Source organism: Mus musculus, chromosome 9 (genome assembly GCF_000001635.26).
Source record: "Mus musculus strain C57BL/6J chromosome 9, GRCm38.p6 C57BL/6J".
Lineage (NCBI taxonomy): Eukaryota > Metazoa > Chordata > Mammalia > Rodentia > Muridae > Mus > Mus musculus.
This window is the reverse complement of record NC_000075.6, coordinates 92,298,008-92,316,592: the sequence shown is the minus strand read 5'-3', so window position 1 is coordinate 92,316,592 and position 18,585 is coordinate 92,298,008. Positions and strand designations below refer to the sequence as shown.

The window sequence follows — 18,585 nt, the reverse complement described above, 5'->3', positions numbered from 1 at the left end:
CAAATTTTAACCCAGAATTGCTCCTGTCTAAAGGAAATGCAGGGACAAAGAGTGAAGCAGAAACTGAAAGAAAGGCCATCCAGAGACTGCCCCACCTAGGGAATCTATTCCATCTGCAGATTCCAAAGCCAGACACTATTGTTGATGCTAAGAAGTGTTTGCTGTCAGGAGCCTGGCATAATAGTCCCCTGAGAAGCTCTGCCAGCATCTGACCAGTACAGATGTGGATGCTCACAGCCAACTATTGGACTGAGCATGGAGACCCCAATTAAAGAATTAGGGGAAGAACTGAAGATGCTGAAGGGATTTGCATCCCTATAGGAAGAACAACAATATCAACTAACTGGACTGCCAGAGCTTCCAGGGACTAAACCACCAACCAAAGAGTACACATGGAGGGACCCATGGCTTCAGCTGCATATGTAGCAGAGGGTGGCCTTATCTGACATCAAAGACAGGGAGGCCCTTGGTCTTGTGGAGACTCAGTGCCCCAGCATAGGGGGATGGTAGGCAGTGAGGCAGGAGTGGGTGGGTGGATGAGGGAGCACCCTCATAGAGGCAGGGGGAGGCGGGATGAGGTGGGGTGGGGGTTGTGGAGAAGAAACTGGGAAGAGGTGCAACATTTGAAATATAAATAAAATAAATAACCAATAAAAAGGAAGAATGTCTCTAAACTGTTTAAAATTCTAATAAAATAACTTTCTAAGAAAAAAAAAATAAAGAATGCCTCCTCCAAAGCAAACAAGTGTATTATATGACAGTCTACTTTTAGGCTGGCAGTATTTGTAGTCTGAAAGCACTACAAACAAATAGAAAATATCTGAACCAGTCTTCCTATGAATGCAAATACTAATACCTAACTTCTTTTCCTATATGCTTCATCATCTACATTATAAAGTAGGAAATGTTTATTTTAGTCAAATCTATCATATTTACTGAGTTTAATTTCTCCAGATTGTACCCTGCATGTCCTCCTATCTTTAAACTACATTTTCAGAGAGCTCGAAGTCTATAATAAAATAAGACCTTGAATTTGTAACCTATTCTCCTGGCCAGTCAAAGTTTGTCAGTTCTCTCTGTTTACCCTACATCAATTATACTGTTTGCATTTAGCTCAGGGGCTGATACTTCAAGAACATTTCCTGAGTAATGGCTTCATCTATCTATGTGCTTACCCCTGCTCAATGATCTCCAGGGCACAGGGAGACTTCAAAATAGTGGCCAGATCATCTTAATTTTTAGATTTTTTTTCCTAAAAAGAGTCATGTACAATTTTTCTCAGGACATAAAATCAATTCTAATGAAGAAAGTCCCCAAGAATGTAACACACAAAGACCACAAACCAAATATTAGAAAAAATGAAGGACAGTGATTGCAGCAATCTGATCAGCTTTGCTGGAACTGTGTCAAGCAGCTGAGCTGGCTTCATGACTCTTGATGTTTTCAGTAGATTTGGCTGTGCCAGATGGATTCCTACTTACAATAGCCTAAAAGAAGATAAATATCTAGGAGTAAGCCTAACCATGGAAGTGAAGTAAAAATGTAGAAAATGGCAGTAGAAAATGGAAAGACCACCATGAATTCTTACTATATAAAAACTTGAGAGTTCTACTAAAAGCAATTTACAGATTCAATGAAGTCCAAGACTAAATTCCAACATTTTTTCACAGAAATATTAAAAATCCTAAAATTCATTTAGCATCACAAAAAAAATTCCCATGAGTCAAAGTGATCCTGTGGGAAAGAAAGAGAAGAGGAAGAGGAAGAGGGAGAAGGAGGAGAGAGAGAGAGGGAGGGAGGGAGGGAGAGAGAGAGAGAGAGAGAGAGAGAGAGAGAGAGAATGAGGGAGAGACAGACAGAAACAGAGAGAACAACATTGGTAGAGGGATTACCATTCCAATTTCAAGGTATATATCAGAATTATTGTAATAAAAATAATATGACATGTATTCAAAGCAGAAATAAAGTTCAATGGAACAAAATAGAAACTTCAAAGAGTAGAGCATTAATACATATAAGTACAGCTACATAATTATTGACAAAGATTCCAGAATCATATACTAGAGAAGAGAGCATCATTCACAAACACAGATACTTACTGGAAATGTTGGATGTCTGTAGAATAAAATTTGAGGATTATTGATCAGTGTACTCAAAACTTAGTTTCAAATGAGTCAAAGACCTCAATCTGAAACCTGAAATACTGAAACCACGAGAATAAAACATAAGCTGGATACTGAAACACAGAAGTATAGGAAAAGACTTTCTGAATATGGCTGCATTTGCCCAGGATTTAAGGCCAGCAAATACTGAGACATAATAGTAATAGTAATAATAATTATTATATGATAATTATAATGAGAAGGAGGAGGAAGAGAAGGAGGTGTTGGAAAGAAAATGACTAAGGAGTATTTCAAAAGGTCTATATTGTTCTTATGAGTTACAGGAAATGAAAACCAAAACAACTTTGAGGTTTTTGTCATACACCACTTAGAATACCTAAGATAACAAAATGACTGAAAACAAATACATTCAAATAAGGTGGGGAAGAGGGGAAATGTCCTTCACTATTTTGGGTTGTAAATTGTTGTACATATTAGGAAAATCAGTCTGGAAACCAGGGGAAAATTCTCAAAAGCTAAACTTAAACTACCGTATGCACCAGCAACACTATCCCACAGAATGCGCTCAAAGGATGAAGCATCCTTTACCACAGACACTTGCTCAGCCATGTTCATTGACATTCTAGTCACAATAGCAAGGAAATGGAAATAAAGTAAACAACCTTCAGCTTGTGAAGAGATAACAAAACCATGTCGCATATAAATGATGGAACACTATTCAGCTATAAGGAAAAATGGAATTTGCAGGCATGTGGATATAACTAGAGAATCTATTGAATGGGGTAACCCAGAGCCATAGGAGCAAATACCATACATGCTTTCTCATTTTTGTTTCTTATCTTCAAAACTTCCGATGTGATTATATAATCTGGAACCACCACAAGATAAAAAAATAAAAAGAATTATAGTGGGAAGCACTAGTGATGGGCAGAGGAAGAAAGAGGTGATAAGGAAGGAGAAATGAAAAATGGGCTAGGATTTCAATTGAGAGAAATAGAAGGTCAGTACTGGAACAGCAGAGGAAAGGAGTCATATGAAGCACTATAGACACTCGAAAGGCTATAAGGAATCATGACATTTCATGTTTACCTGAAATTACATATAATACATATGAATGTATATACACATATGCATATTTTAAATGAAATAATGTTACTTGAGGTGGTAATGCTTCCCTCAAGAACCATAGACTAACAAAATATAAAATAGAAGAAATGAAAAAAATCTCACTTCAAGTAGTCAGGGGAGTTAAAAATTGCTCTATGGTTCTTGTATTGTATCTACCAGCTTTTCTTGACAATGTAAGCTTTTCTTGTCAGGGAACATTTTGTAGAAATAATTTGGAAGTGTCCCCACTTTCTTTTTTAATTTGACAGAATAATTTGAGAAGCATTGATTTAAGTTATCCTTTAAAGGTCTGATAACTCAATAGTGAATCCGTCTGTACAAGGCCCTTTACTAATTGGAAGATTATTTGCTATAGCTCTCATTTTGCTTTTAATCTAACTGAGCCTTAGAAACAGGAGCTGTGTTGTAAGATATTCCCATTATAGATAGACAGACATAGTCAATTGTTTCTTGTATCTTATCAGTTGTTATTTTCTGTAATGGTCTGTCTGTTGAAAAGATCCTTTGTTGTACCAACTCTCTTTTAGTAAGTGATGGAAGCTATGTTTATCTGTGGATATAAGAATGAGTATTCAGAATCCTTTTAGGAACCATGCTTGTTTGGTAAAGTGGCAGTCATTTGTTCTCCTCCATGTCATCTCTAGCTCTGGAAAACTGTCCAGGTTTCAAGTACTAGCCATGAATTGCTTTATGCAGAGTGGGTCTTAAATCCAATTAGACAACTATTGGTTAGCACCAAGATATGAATGCCACCATTGCACCTTTAGAGACATCTTGTCATGATGATTATTTTGTACTTCATAGGCTTCACAAATTGACTAGGATTATTGGTTTCATGTCTGCCTTGGTAGTTTAAATAGCCCATTCAGGGACTATAAAACTTAGTCTTCAGGAAGGAGGCTGTCTGGCCAGATCCAGCTTGCATCCTCCAAGTCCTGGGCCCACAGTACTTGATGTCTTTAGCAAAAAGAATTTACTGTTAACCTCTTAGAGGCCACCAAAGAGCAAAAGAGCCTGCGTTGTTTGGAGAGTCTCTTGAATTCTTCTGACTAATGACTCAAAAAGGAGTTTCTCATGACTAGTACTGGTGATTTGATTTGATTTTTTTTAAAAACAGATTTACATGTATGCATGTGTGTATGTATATACACACAAAAATATAAGCTTTAAAGAAATGTCATCATTATTTTCTAAATTTTATTAGTTTCTGTTGTAATGTCTCTTTTTAATTCTCTAAAATGTTATTTATTTGGCTCTTTTTGCTTTTTAATTTGAATAAAGTCTTAATTATCTTAACATATTTTTAGATTCATCCTATTTTATATGTATGAGTGTTTTGACACATATATGTATATGCAACACATGCATGCTTAGTGCCTGAGATCAGAAGAGAGTGTCAGATACCCTGGACAACAGTTAAGAGTGGCTTTGGGGGCTGAGAAACAAACCTGGGTCCTCTGCAAAAGAAACAAGTGCTTATAACTTCTGAGAGAACTCTACAACCCCTTTTTACTTTTTATAGAAACTACTCATTAAAAGACTCTTTCTGTTGACTACTTTCCTTGCTTTTTTGTTTTGTTTTCACTGATTTATGCCCTGATCTTTTTTCCTGTCTTCTACAGTTATAGTTTGTTTGATGTTGTTTCTTATAATACATTAAGAAGCATCAACAAATTGTTCATTTGATATCTCTCTGAGAATGTAATGCTGGGATTTAGTGCTTGTCTTAGTTACTTTTTTATTGCCGTTAAAATAACATCACCATACCTGAAAAAAACTTAGAGAGAAAGAGCTTTATTGGGGACTTATACTTTGGAGGGTAAGCTTATGACCATCATGGTGTAGGAACATGATGCTAGAGGAGTAGTTGAGGACTTAGGTCTGATCTATATACTAGAAAGAGAGCCTTAACAAGTAATACCATGGGCATTTTAAACCTCAAAAACCACCCCCAGTGATACACCTCCTCCAACCAGGCCACATTTCCTAATCCTTCCCAAAGAGTTCCACTAATTTGGGACCAAACGTTCAAATATGAGTTTATGCAGGCCATTCCTGTTCAAACCACCACATTACAGTAAACTTTTCTCTCAGGATTTCCTTCCTTGCATCCCATAGATAGATTGTATTTTCTTTTATATTTAATTCTAGAACATTTTTTTTTAAATTTCTTCAAAGACCTATTCTTTACTTAAAGGATATCAACAATCACACAGTTATTTCCATTAAAATATTCAAATAAAAGTATGGATTTCACATTATCTCTCAGAGATAATTTTTTTAATGTTGGAGAAATTTTGACTTTATTCCGTGAGACTATTAATAAACATCTAGGAACCCGATATTACTAAAAAAAATAACTTTTTACTTAGCCCATAGTGTAGATAGAAGCAGGAAAAAACCTTGGCACTCCTAATTTCATTTCTATCTTTACTTTGGGGTAAGTTTGTGGAGTTCTGTACAAAAATATGCCAATAATTTATAGATATCTTCTACACTTGTGGAATCTAACATCTTTCTTTCTCCTTCAAGATTTATAGCACAAAGATAATAGTAGCTCTAGTACTTTGCTTTTGGCTTTAGTATTATCTAGCTCTGCATTGTAGAAATGTCCCATAGAAGCAACCAGTCATGTCCTAAACCCAGGATGAGAAATTCTTAGACACAGTAGGAGCAATAATTTTCTAGATCTAGCTTGTCTTATTAAAACACTTCATTAGAAGCACTCTGCGAAACCAAAACTGAGATAATCATCACCAGACCACAGGTTGATCAAGACTGCTTAACAATGTACACTTCTCACTGTCTGTCCAATTGGTCTTCTCTTTAATGATAAAGTTTGTAACTATCCCAAAGATGTGCTCAGATATTTAATTTTCTCCCTTTCCAAAGTGTATGTTTTGCATAAAATTCACTCTTGAGTCCTCATCATTACTTTCTGTTTATTTTCTTAATACCAAAACCTAGACTTTTTATGTTGGAACTCCTGAATTGGGCCTCTGGCTCAGATTCTGGTTATATGATCACATACTTTTGAAGTATCTTATCTCTGAAAACATTCACTGTTGATGTAAAGTGAGAACGTCCAAATCATTTCCAGGTCAAGCATTCACCCTAGTTTTAAAGATTAAAATATGAGCCTTAGAAATATCTTTTCACTGAGACTGATAAATGAGACATCTATGAAATGAATCCACGTGTTCCAAGAAAGAAGGGGAGAACAGGAGCACATGACAGATTTTGACATGCGTATGAACAGTTTGAAAAGAGGGTAGGAAAACTTAAGGCCTCTTGAGGGTCATGTAAGTTTCACATATATTTGTATGTCAGTAGCAAAATGGGTTTGGAGGCATTTGTTATAATCCAACTAGAATATTTGACTCTTATAGTTCTATATAGAACTATAAAAACCTGATTCCTAATAAAGACACGAAATCACAAAGCAGAAGCTCAAGAACTCAGAATATTAGTCAATATCTCCAAAAATGTCAAGATCTTCACCAATATCACACCAACATCAATGAAGCATCAACTCAAATTTGAAGTCTTTTGTCTCAAGAATAGCTTTTTAGTTTAATGGCCTGAATATTTGTCTGCCAAATAGTAAGAAATGAAACTCATAAAGTGATTGATTTATGAAGAAAAAATATTAAAAAGTCAAGACTATGAGGGAGCCAGGTTTCATCAGACGTCAAATCTCAGCCTCTAGACTGTGAGAAGTAGTTTTCTACTCTTATAGCCCACCATGATATGGTCTTGTTTTAATGGCCCACATCACCCAATACACCTGATATGAGTTAGACAGGCAGATATAAATGAGATCCTAGGCAAAAATGTAGTTATAGTCAGTTATGATCATCAAAATTCCAAAGGACAACAGTGTCTGAAAGATAGTTATGAAATGGCTACCTTAGAGGTTATGGATGGAAGACTGGCCTTCATCTGTCTTACACTCCAGTAGTTATGTTATTATTAGGAAAGGTCCAGAATGTGGAGATGTAAGCAGCTACAACAATTAACATTCCATTCCGAACCTAGAAGCTCACTAGTTCTATAGATCTCAGAGTATTTATAGAACTGTACATGGATCATTATTCTTCTAAAGAAATAGTCTCTGAAGAAATATACTACCTGTGTAAACAGAGAAATGTTTGTTAGATAATATTATCTTCTATTATTATCATTATTATTAGATCTTTGAGAGTTTCATACAGTGTTTAGATCATATTTATCCCTCCTTCTGCAAGTGTGTACAGATTCAATCCCTTTTTTCTTATCCACCCAATTTTTTGGTTTGTTTATTTGTATTTATTTACTTACTTATTTATTTATCCTATAACAGCAAGTCTTGTTACCCAAATAGTCTTGATGTGGTTTTTTTTCCCCCCACTAGAGCATGGTCGACTTACCAGAGGCTACACTCTGATACAATTCCTTTTTTCGCCCCAGAAGATAATAACTGCCAATAGCTCCATGGCTATAAGGTATAATTGATCTTTTCTACTTTTCTACTCTTTTCTCCATGATGGGATTTGGTCTGGTTTGTGCTTACACCCCTGTAAGTGTGTAAGTGTGTGCGGTCACAACTGCTGTGAGTTCATATGTGCAGCTGCCCTGCTGTGTCTTGAAGACATTGTTCCCTTGAAGTCAGACATGCCTCTGGTCTTCACTCTTTCCACATGTCTTCTACTTGGGATTTAAAAGACTATGTTCCTCTGTCAATAATACTAAGATTCAAATTTATAGCTTAATATACTTTAAATTCTCCTTAAAAGAAGGCTACTCTTTGAAAGGACTCCCAAATATTCTTTCCAAATACACAAAACAAACATCTGTAAGGGTAAAAACATTCGCTTATTTTTTGATTTAAAGTTTTTATTTTACCAGAACATTACCCAAGGGAGAGATGGTGAAGGTTGGCATCCTTGTGCTATCTAGGAAGAAGTTCTTTATTATTATTATTATTATTACTAGATATTTTCTTTATTTACATTTCAAATGCTATGCCCTTTCCTGGTTTCCCCTCCGAAAACCCCTTATTTCCTTCCCCTTCCCCCTGCTCACCAACCCACTCATTCCTGCTTAGGAAGAAGTTCTCAAGACATGAACTGTGGCTATATAAAGATTAGTAGAAAAATGCATCAACAAGTAGTTTGAACAAATTAAAAATCCCACATATACAAAATAAATCTTAGAAATTTACATTGAATGTGACATAAAAAAATGCTAAACATCCTAAGTATGTTTATTATAGTTTAAATATTAAGTGTCTCCCCAAAACGTTCATGTTTTGAAGGATTTTTCCTCAGGAAATGAATCATGCATTGAGAATTAAATGATAAAGGCTTCATCGTTGATTGATTCATAACTTAGTGCCATTACCTAGAGAAGGTGGGAGGTTGACCAGAATTGGAAGAAGTAATTGGCGTACCCCTACAAATAGTGAACTTTCCCTTCCCCCTCTCTGACTGCTTTCTGGTTACCATGAAGTGAGCAATTTCCTCCTCCATGTGTATCTGCCCTTAGAGTGGCTATGGATGCCTTTAAGGTTAACCCCAATTAAATAGCTGCTTTTGGAATGTCCAGCAGGCAGATGGATTGTCAGGATTCAGCAGAGAGTTGTGTACTTATCAGTCAGAGAACTTGTTTACGTATTCAAAGAGGAGTTAGGTGTAGTGAGGTTAAATATCTGAGCTAACAGTTTTAAAGCAAAAGGTACAGAAGAGTTGAAAGTTGAAAGTAAGATCTTTGTCTACCTGTGACATTGAAAGTCAGGGGACAAATCAGATAAGGTAAGCCTTGAGATACTGAAGAATAGGTTTAGTGCACAGGAAATATCTCCACTCTTAAACAGGAAAAAATGCTGGTACTTAAGAAATTGTCTAAAGTTTTTCAATTTTGTTCATAAATCACCAGTTTATAGGAAGCAGTTTTTTGGTGTGACAACAGCCCTGTACACGGAACAAAACATCCTCAAGGGGCAGTTTATAATTAGATACTCAGGCAACAGGGCTACTACTGGACATTCAGGGGACCGTGCATCAGCTTAGTGCTAACAAGACTTACAACTTCAAAAGGCTAGTTGGTGGCAGCAGATTGAAGAAACAGCTGAGAGCCTGCATTTTGATCTACAAGTAGGAAGCAAAGAGGAGGAGGAGGAGGAAGAGTAGGAAGAGGTGGAAGAGGTGGAAGAGGAGGAAGAGGAGAGAGAGAGAGAGAGAGAGAGAGAGAGAGAGAGAGAGAATAACATAATTCATTTGAAACCTCAAAACCTCAAGGCCACCCCACCAACACCAACACCAACACCAACACCTTAGTGACACACCTTCTGCAGCAAGTCCACACCTCCCAATCTCTCTCTAATTGTTCTAACCTCCTGGAACCAAGTATCCACATATATGAGGGTACATGATCTATTCTCACTTAAACTATCACAGCAGCTAACTCAGATATCTGGATATCTAACAGTAAAGGGTGATATAATATGTTAAATGACAATTCTTGGGAAAAAATACTACTTTTGTGTGAATATAGCTTTAAGGTCAGAGGTGTGTGATTTGGGCTTCTGCCAGCCAATGGCTAAAGGTCTATGTGTCCCCACCTATTGTGTGCGGGCCTGAATATGTAGGTGTGTGTCGACTGGTGTGTGTCCATGTGCTGCCATTGTTTACTTGTCTAGTGGTTTGTGTGTTGGTGAATGAAGCATGTCTTATCTGCTAAGAATTCTTCCACTCCCTTCAACCTCTCAGATTCCCAAGACCCTATAATGTTCTTGGCATTGGAGAGCATGTACTTTATACCTCGGCAGGTAGGTAGTTTTGATAACCTGTTAGGCAGTTTGCAGGGGAGGGGCTTGCATTAGTCTGGGACACACCAGCATAAGCTGACTGTGGCTCCTGCTTTCCTGACCTGGAGAATGGTGCTCCTGCACACTGGGCATTTAACCCAACCTGCTGCTGGTATGGTAGCTGAGTCATGAGCCCTAACTAGCTGGTTCAGGACATCAACCAAAATGAGTTCCAGGAAAAGGTGTCAAAGCCATGTACAGCACAGATAATCATTTTGCTGAATTGTTCTGTTGGCCTCGTGCTTACTTTGTTTGGGTCTATGAGCAGGAGGATTTTTTTTTTCCCTGTGGAAATTTCATTGGCTTTCCAAAGAAGTCCACATGTACAGTGGCCTGAGTAAATGTGATAAAGACATAGCACTTGGTACAAGTTGCTTTGAGAGATCAGACCAACTCCGTCTTGGGTTCAGGCTCCATCTTAGAGAACCTCACCTAAGGCTGAACGTGTTAAACACCTGGCCTGGACCTAGCATTGGCCTCCAGGTCACTCCCTAACAACCACCAATCAGGAAGAAAGCAGAAGTTACAGTTGTACCTAAAGATATTTACTTATGAAAGTTTATGGTTTGGCTCCCAGCACCAGCCAATCATTTTAAAAGTCAACAAATTCCATTAATAGCTCCCCCGCCCAATCTGACGTGTGCCAAGCTGGAAATGCCCTCGCTCCCTTGCTTGCCTCTATAGATGCTTCCTTGAGACTGGACTCAGGGGGGTGGGGTGCTACACCCTCCTGTCAGGCTGTGTCAGTGACAATAGTGTGGCCCGAGCTCGAGCTTGAATAAAGACCCTAGCTGTGATTGCCTTAGAATCGGCTCCTTGGTGGTCTTTTGGGGCTCTCAATAAGGGCACAACAGCTTTTGAATTCAGGTCCTGAGGCATAAACTGTCAATCCGAGTCATGGCTGGAGCATGAGCCAGAGAGCTCAGCTCATGGAGTCTCCCTGGGAAAATGGTTTGCTATTATTTGTTTTTCTAGATTCTCTGCTTGTCTGTTACTTGTCCATCCAAAGCCTAATTAGCCCGAGAATAGGCACAAGGCTAAGAATAAAGTATATTTGAGGTCTGGTCATTGCAAGCTCGTTTACAGATGTCATGAGGAAATCAACTTCATCATTCTCAGTTTTGTTTAAGGGATGGAACTGTAACAGAATACTGGAGTTTGTGAGGCCCGTCGTCACAAACACCGGTGAACTGTAACAGGAATTGAAACTTAAGCTGTTGAGTCAGCAATCTGGAAAGACAGGTTAACAGTCCTCTAGCTCCGCCTTCCTTCTTTTCTCCCCTGGTAACACACTTTAGGGTGAATTGGAACACAGAGAGCCAAGCATTACGTTCATTCGCATCCTGAGTCAGATTAGCCTTGTTGCTGAGATCCATGGAGCTGCCTCTCTTCTGCTGCTCTCTCTCCCTCAGGGTGGTTTCTCTGGAATGGGGTTCACACAGTCTGCCAATGCTACTGATCATCACACCACTATCGAGATCTTGTAGGGTAAAGGTTAACTCAGAACAAACATGATATTATCATTGGGTGACTATAGTGAAATGTTTACAGTGCATATGTGCTTAATACAATATGAAGTCCAAATGTAGAATGTATAAGTCTCTTTATCCCTGGGAATAGTGTGTGTGTTTAATGTATATATTGTATAATATATATTAATGTTAAATTGTTATGTAATATATATATATATATATATATATATATACGTAGATATGTTTAATTAACATTAATAAGCTGCATTAATGAAACCTTACTTTAATTTGCCTGTGTATAAAACTGATAACCTACACTAATACTAGAAGCATTGGTCTCATATCAATGCCATCTATAACACATAACATTTTAGGTTCCATTTACATTAAATAAGGGCTGTAAAATAAAATTTCCTAACAAATCATATAGAGCAGCCCTTCTTCAAGTCTACAAATCACATACACATCACTCCCAATTTCATCTACACTTCACTTTTCTCTTCACTTTATATTTCAAGTAGGATTTTTAAAATAGTGTAGGTAATTTATCTTAATAATAAAATGATGCCTCTAAGGATTTATGCTTTCTTCTATGATTATTTCCTACTCTGATGTAATTTGCTTGTTTGTAGAACAAAAAAGTAAAGCTAGTATATAAGTAGGTAATTTAGTACAGCCTTAAAACCATGTTGTTCCTAGCAGGATATTGAATGACCTCTTTTTGTTTTTTCCTTTTGCCTCTTTTATCATCCGTAGGTGATGGGGAGACTGACATGAAATGAAATCTCATGTAAAAACCTCAGCACTTATTTACAGATCTATAAGTCAAAACAAACAAACAAACAAAATAATGGGAGAGGAAACCAAAAAATTACCAGTCTCCACACCACCTGAAAATCCCTATGAGCATCCAGATATTGGCAGGAGCAGCATTACAGACCAATGACAAAGATGAACTCCTATTAAGATTGAGAAAATTCGCCATTGTATAAAATAGAATCAATGTCAACTCACATCATATGAGAAGCAAATTCATGACCTACATAGGAAAAACAAGCTTTTGAAGCAAAAGCAGGCAAACAAACTGTAAAACACTCAATAATAATTAGTAATTATGACTATATTTTTGTACTAAAAGGCCATTACAAGTCAGTTAAAATAATAGACACAGCTAAGAAAACAATTGTAGTGTGTATTACTTATGAGCAGTCTGCTAATCAGAAAACTATTCTACAAATTAGCAAGAATAAAGCAGACCAGTAGAAAAATATTACTGAATATGTAAAAAGATTATTTATTCTACTCGGGCATTTAAATTCATAACCTCGAATGTCCAAACAAGAAATGCAAGCATGCTATGTATCGCTGGAAATGCCAAAAGTGGAATGAAAAGTTAAAGTGAAACTTCCAATATCATGTCAGGTGTCATAAAACAGGAATCTATCATGAGTATGGAAAGCCATAGGCTGTTAAAGGACAGGGAGTAAATGCGTAAAAAGCCCCCTGCACTTCCTCTTCCCACGGAAAACTTCCTTAGTTTAAGTTGCCGCCAACAAAAAGAAATCCTGATTCAGTAATAAACTCCTTCCACGACTGGATATCTGTAAATACCCACTAAGAAACAACCTTTCCTAGTCCCACAAATAGCGTTAAGTATTGCAAACAATGGCCAGGTGGACAAACTTTTTATGGGACCGTTTACCAATGATTTCGCCTCAGAAGTCAATTGACTTTTTTTTTTTAATCTGTTATTTGAGTTATCATGAATGGATAGGACAAATGTATTCCTATAAATTAAGTGGATCTATTTCCTTCACAAATAACAAAAGTGATCACCAAAGCAAATAAGAATGGGAAAATAGCAGAAAATACATAAGATAGAAATAGATAAATATGCTTTGTAGGGTTTTGTATTCGTTTGCTTTTGTTTTGGAGGGGTATTTGTGTCCCAAGAGACAAATATTTTTAATCTAGGACACAATTTGCCATTTTTAAGAGAGGCTATTTAGTGTGTTGTGGAGCCCAGTCCTAATGGATACATCTACAAAATATCCCCACAGTGAAGTCTCAAGGGTTATCACAGAAGTAGTTGGTGGAAAGATTGTAAGAACCAGTGGGTCAGAGACTTTGCTGTTATTGTGTCTTCTAGTAATGTGTGAAATTACGCCCATAATTCCCACCGATATGACTGCCTGAATATGAGCTGAACAAAGATGGCACCAATGGATATGTCAAAATGGGCAAGGAAAAGCCCATGGAGGCCTCAACATTATGTTAGAATTACAGGCAGCTGAGCAAAGCGAGAGGTGGTCTTCCCCAGGGAAGAGCACACGAATAGGTTGTCTAGTGACACATTGTCACTATATATACAGATACATGTATGCAAGCAGGAATAATTAAAGAAGAAAGTCATGGATTTGAAGAAGAGCAGGGAGGGGTATCTGGGGAGGTTTGGAGGGAGAATAGGAACAAGGGAGATGATAAAGTTATAATCTCAAAAATAGGAAAAGAAGATAGAGAGAGAGACAGACAGACAGAGAGAGAGAGAGAGAGAGAGAGAGAATATGGACACAGACAGAGACAGAGATAGAGAACAATTAGTAAGTAATTAAGTCCTAGAGATTCCACCTTTAAGAATGGGAGTTAGTGATACTCTATTCTATCATGTGAAATACAATATTTATCTGTTATTAATTCTTCTATCATATGAATGCATATCACAAAGACTTCTCTAGGAAGCCAAAGGTGTAGGGGTGTCTCTCACAATAGGAACTTTCATTTCCAAGTCTGTGCAGATTTTGTTTTTCTGTTTATAAAAGACTTAATCTGTTGTATGTGGCTGCAGTGTCACTAGTGGAACAGAAACAAACATTGGTATCTTAGTAACTTAGGAGAGAAATAGGTTTTTCTGTTTGTTTGGTTTTGATTTTTTGTTTATTTGTTTTTTCAGCTCATAGGTCCTATATAGTTGATCCTTATGGGAAAGTTTCAGTGGCAAGAATTTGAAGCCTTGGTCACATCCACAGTCAAGAGCAGAAAAAAATAAATGCATGCAAGCTCACCTGGTTGTTTGCTTGTACTCAACTCAAACTTCTTACTCATACAGTTCACAATCCCCTACCTAGGGAATGGCACCACTCACAGTGGGCAAAAAAAACCCAAAACAGACAAAACAAACAAACAAACAAAAAACATTCTTTTGTGTATGAAGGGCTGTGGGAGGGGGAGGTTCCTCTGAGAGAGAAAGAACATAAAGTTAGGTGTGAACAATGGTGAGGAAGATCTGGGAGGAATTAAATAAGGGGAAAGAATATGACCAAAATATGTTATAAGGAATAAAAACATGGTATTAATAAGAATAAAAGCCCATCCCCTTCACAGACATACCCACAAACCAATGTAAGATAGACAACTCTTTATTGAGAACCCCTTACCAGGTGGTTCTAGGTTTAATCGAGTTGATAATAATATCTTCCTCTCACAATTGCACTGGAGACCGTGGTACTGCTGTAATCAAGGCTTAAAAGCCATAGGGTCACTTTGCAACTGTAGGTAAACGTTTGTCTGCATGGTTATCTGGTAATGATTAAGAGGAGAGGGGAGCTGTAGTGGACTTTTCATGTTAGAAAGTTGAACAGTGAAGGAAAAGGATGATGAAAGACAAAAATATCTTAACAAAAATGAGGAACTGGCTATTGGCACTGAGAGAAAAGTCCAACTTCTCACAAAGTAACAAACATTGACAGAAATGTGTTTGTGTCTGATAAAATGCAAACCCTTCAAGTAAAACACTATTTAATAGAAGAAAAACATCCCAGCAAAGCACTGGCTTTTGCGGGTGGATTATAGCAAAAACATGTAAATAGAGAAACACATTAAAGGTAGGTATTATAATCAAAAGGCACATATATTGCTGCCACTTCCATCAGAGACTCAAGTACCGTAGTCAAGAGAGGGCCCTGAGGGGCCTGAAGGGTCTGAGGGGCCTATGGAAGCTTGAGACTTTACATCCTGTACTGCTGCAGGTCTTGGCTCCTGAGCATTCTGGTGTACTGCTCTTTGAATGTCCCACATGTGGCTCAAATGGGGTTTCATGTCCTGGGATGGCACTCCTAATGGCATAAAAATAACTATGAGGGATATTCATGTGGTGCTGATTCTGTTGTTGTATCTTCTTCACAACTCTGAAGTTATGGGTAGCTTCCTCTGGACTCCAGGTGAAGCATGGGCAGACAAAGACATGTGGAGTCATGGAGTAGAAGCCCCTGTAATGGGCTTTCACTGGTATACTGTTCCTTGAAGCTATAATATAGAAATGAGGTCCCAAGAGCTACTATGCTCCCAGAACCCCAGAAGTATAGAGCCTGCAACTCCAACTGGAAGGGATGACAAGTATAGGATCTAACTGAAAATCATATAAAAACTGCAGCCTGAGATGTTTCCAATAAATCCATAGGACATGCTTTCCTGGAGCCTTGAAGACCCAGACCCTTCCAAGGGCATGCAGAAGGCAGAAAGATAAGAAGTTTATTATCAAGTCTTAATCTCCAATGATTGGACTTACTGAGAACCATGTTCCCTCCTATATTTCTTTTCTTTATTTTGGAGTATAGAACTTGTTTGACCTTTTGGATTCACATAAGGGAATTTGCCCTCTGGAAGAATTACATCTAAAGTATTATCCTTGTTTGCTGCAGATGACACTTACTTGAAAGACGCAAACAGACTTTAGAGTTGATGCTGGGTAATGGTCTGAGAATTTAATAATTGTAAAGATGCAATGTATATATACATTATATATGAATTTTTGGATGTAATGGCATCCTGTTGTAGATTACATATGTCCCACGTAAGTTTCTTATGTTGAAGCCTAAAGGATGAAGAGGAGGACTATTTAGGGCGTGATTAAATGATGAAGGCATCACTCTTGTGAATGGGATTAGGTGTCTCTATAAAAGTATTGCAGGAACTAATCAGGCCACTTTTGCCCCACTATGCAGTTCAGCATTGAATGATATAGCAATAAGGTGATGACAGGATCACTGAGATGGGACTCTCGGGACACTGACTCAGCTGTGACCTTCACACTGTACTTCAGTCTTCAAACTTGTAAGAAATAAATACCTGCAATTCATAAATGACACAGTCTAGTATATCCTCTTATGAGTAGGGACTATAAAGGATATGAAATCAACTGACATCCAACTTACTTGGAAGTTCCGGTAAGAAGGAATTTCACTGCATTATTCCTGCATGACTTGTTTCACTGGCAATGTGTAACTAACATTGAAATGTTTCCTAGAACTAATTCTCAAACATTTACATGCACCAGAACAAAATAAATTTGTGCCTCAAAATATCCCACTGTGTGTTCTCTAACCCTGCCATATAGAAAAACTTCAGTCTCTTAATGATATAAACTCAGCATCCACTGCTAAAATCACATTTTCATTAGTAGAGAAACAGAATTAAGCGTTAGTTTTTCAGGTCTTGGCTTTCAACTTGGGTAAATTTTTAAACTACATTTTGGCACATATGGGGCTATTTAAAATCATATAAATATGGAAAGTAGACTGAAAATGAACTTGGATATGTGACAAGAAGCAGAGCAGTAAATGAGTCCTAATGCTTACCCGGCTTCCTCCATTTTACATAATCAAAGATCTATGCAGAAGTCATAAGGCATGGTCCTGCCCTTAGTCAAGATTCTTTGGACATCAATTAACATAGTCAAGGAAATCTCCTGTAGGCATGCTTAAAGGCTCACAGTAGATTCTAAATTCTGTGATATTGACAATTAACAGTAGCCACAGAAACTCTACCCCTAGTCAACTTGGCATTCAAACAAATAACATTTAACCCATAACCTACAGCTTCTTCCTCTATGAATTTATAACCATGTTATAATACCTTATACATTCACTCTTATATTGAAAGTCCCTGTAGTTATTTGTAGTTTCAATACTTCAAAAGTCTAGACCATCTTAATTTCGAGCTACCATAAAATCAAAAGCAAAGTTACAAATTTCCAGCATACAATGTCAGAGTATACATTTCTGTTCCAAAATTGAAAGAACCAGGTCCTAGCTTAAGAAGAGTCACAACAAACAGAACCAAAATCCAGAAGAACAAAGTACCTACTCCAAAATTTTTGGTTCTGGCACCCGGAGCTTATGGTACCGTAAACTGGACTCCAAAGATGTTGGACGGTGTGTTTATCTAGCTCTGCTGCCCTCCATGCATCTAGTGTGGAATGGGTTAATTTTATGCCTGCAGCTCTCATACACATCTCATTTTCCTGGAACCTTCACTAACCTGAGTTTTCTACTTGTAACTGAAGCTTGACATTTTCAGCTTCATGAAATAGCCCATCAAGCCCTCCTTCCAGATACTCTGGCCCTGTTCCACATTGTTAACCTGAGCTCTTTTCCATTGTGCTTTTGATCTTTTATCTTCCATGCCTTCAACACTATTAGCACATGGATGACACTGCCAAGTTCTGGCACAAGTTGGCCTCCCCCACCCTGGCATTCCCCTACACTGGGGCCTCAAGCCTTCAGAGGACCAAGGGCCTCTCCTCCCATTCATGACCGACAAGGTCATCCTTTGTTACATATGTGGCTGAAGCCATGGGTCCCTCCATGTTTTTGGTTTGTAGTTTAGTCCCTGAGAGCTCTGAGGGGTCTGGTTGGTTGATTGTCTGTGTTCCCTTATGAACCTAGGCTTCAAGAGTCCAATTTTCATGGCCTTTTAGTTTTTCGAACTCCCACAGGTTAAGCTCCAGCAACAGCATTTTAGAAATTTTCTAATCCAAGGTTCCTAACTTTTTCACATTTTCCCCACAATCCAGTTCCAAAGACTAAGGAAGCACATGATACAGTTATTATACTAACAGCTCTAAATCTTGGTATGTTTTGTATATTATTTTTGTTTTGTTTTCTGCTGCTGTGGGAATAAAAGCATCCTGATGTCATAGATAGGTTTTATTGCAAACTTGACAGAAATCTAGAGTCAC

The 18,585-nt window shown here is 37.7% G+C and overlaps 1 protein-coding gene across 4 annotated transcripts in view; it reads right to left on the bottom strand.

Moving 5' to 3' along the window:
• Positions 1–7,267, bottom strand: part of 1700057G04Rik (RIKEN cDNA 1700057G04 gene) — a 48,551-nt gene extending 41,284 nt beyond the window's left edge. Inside the window, exon 1 of one of the 4 annotated variants that reach the window (XR_001779073.1) lies at positions 7,161–7,261. The gene's annotated coding sequence lies outside the window, so the exon portion shown is untranslated. Of the gene's footprint in view, positions 1–7,160 lie in introns of all 4 variants that reach the window. The other 3 variants (XM_011242838.2, XM_011242837.2, NM_001033184.3) reach the window with 3 other exon arrangements.
• Positions 7,268–18,585: the final 11,318 nt, after the last annotated feature.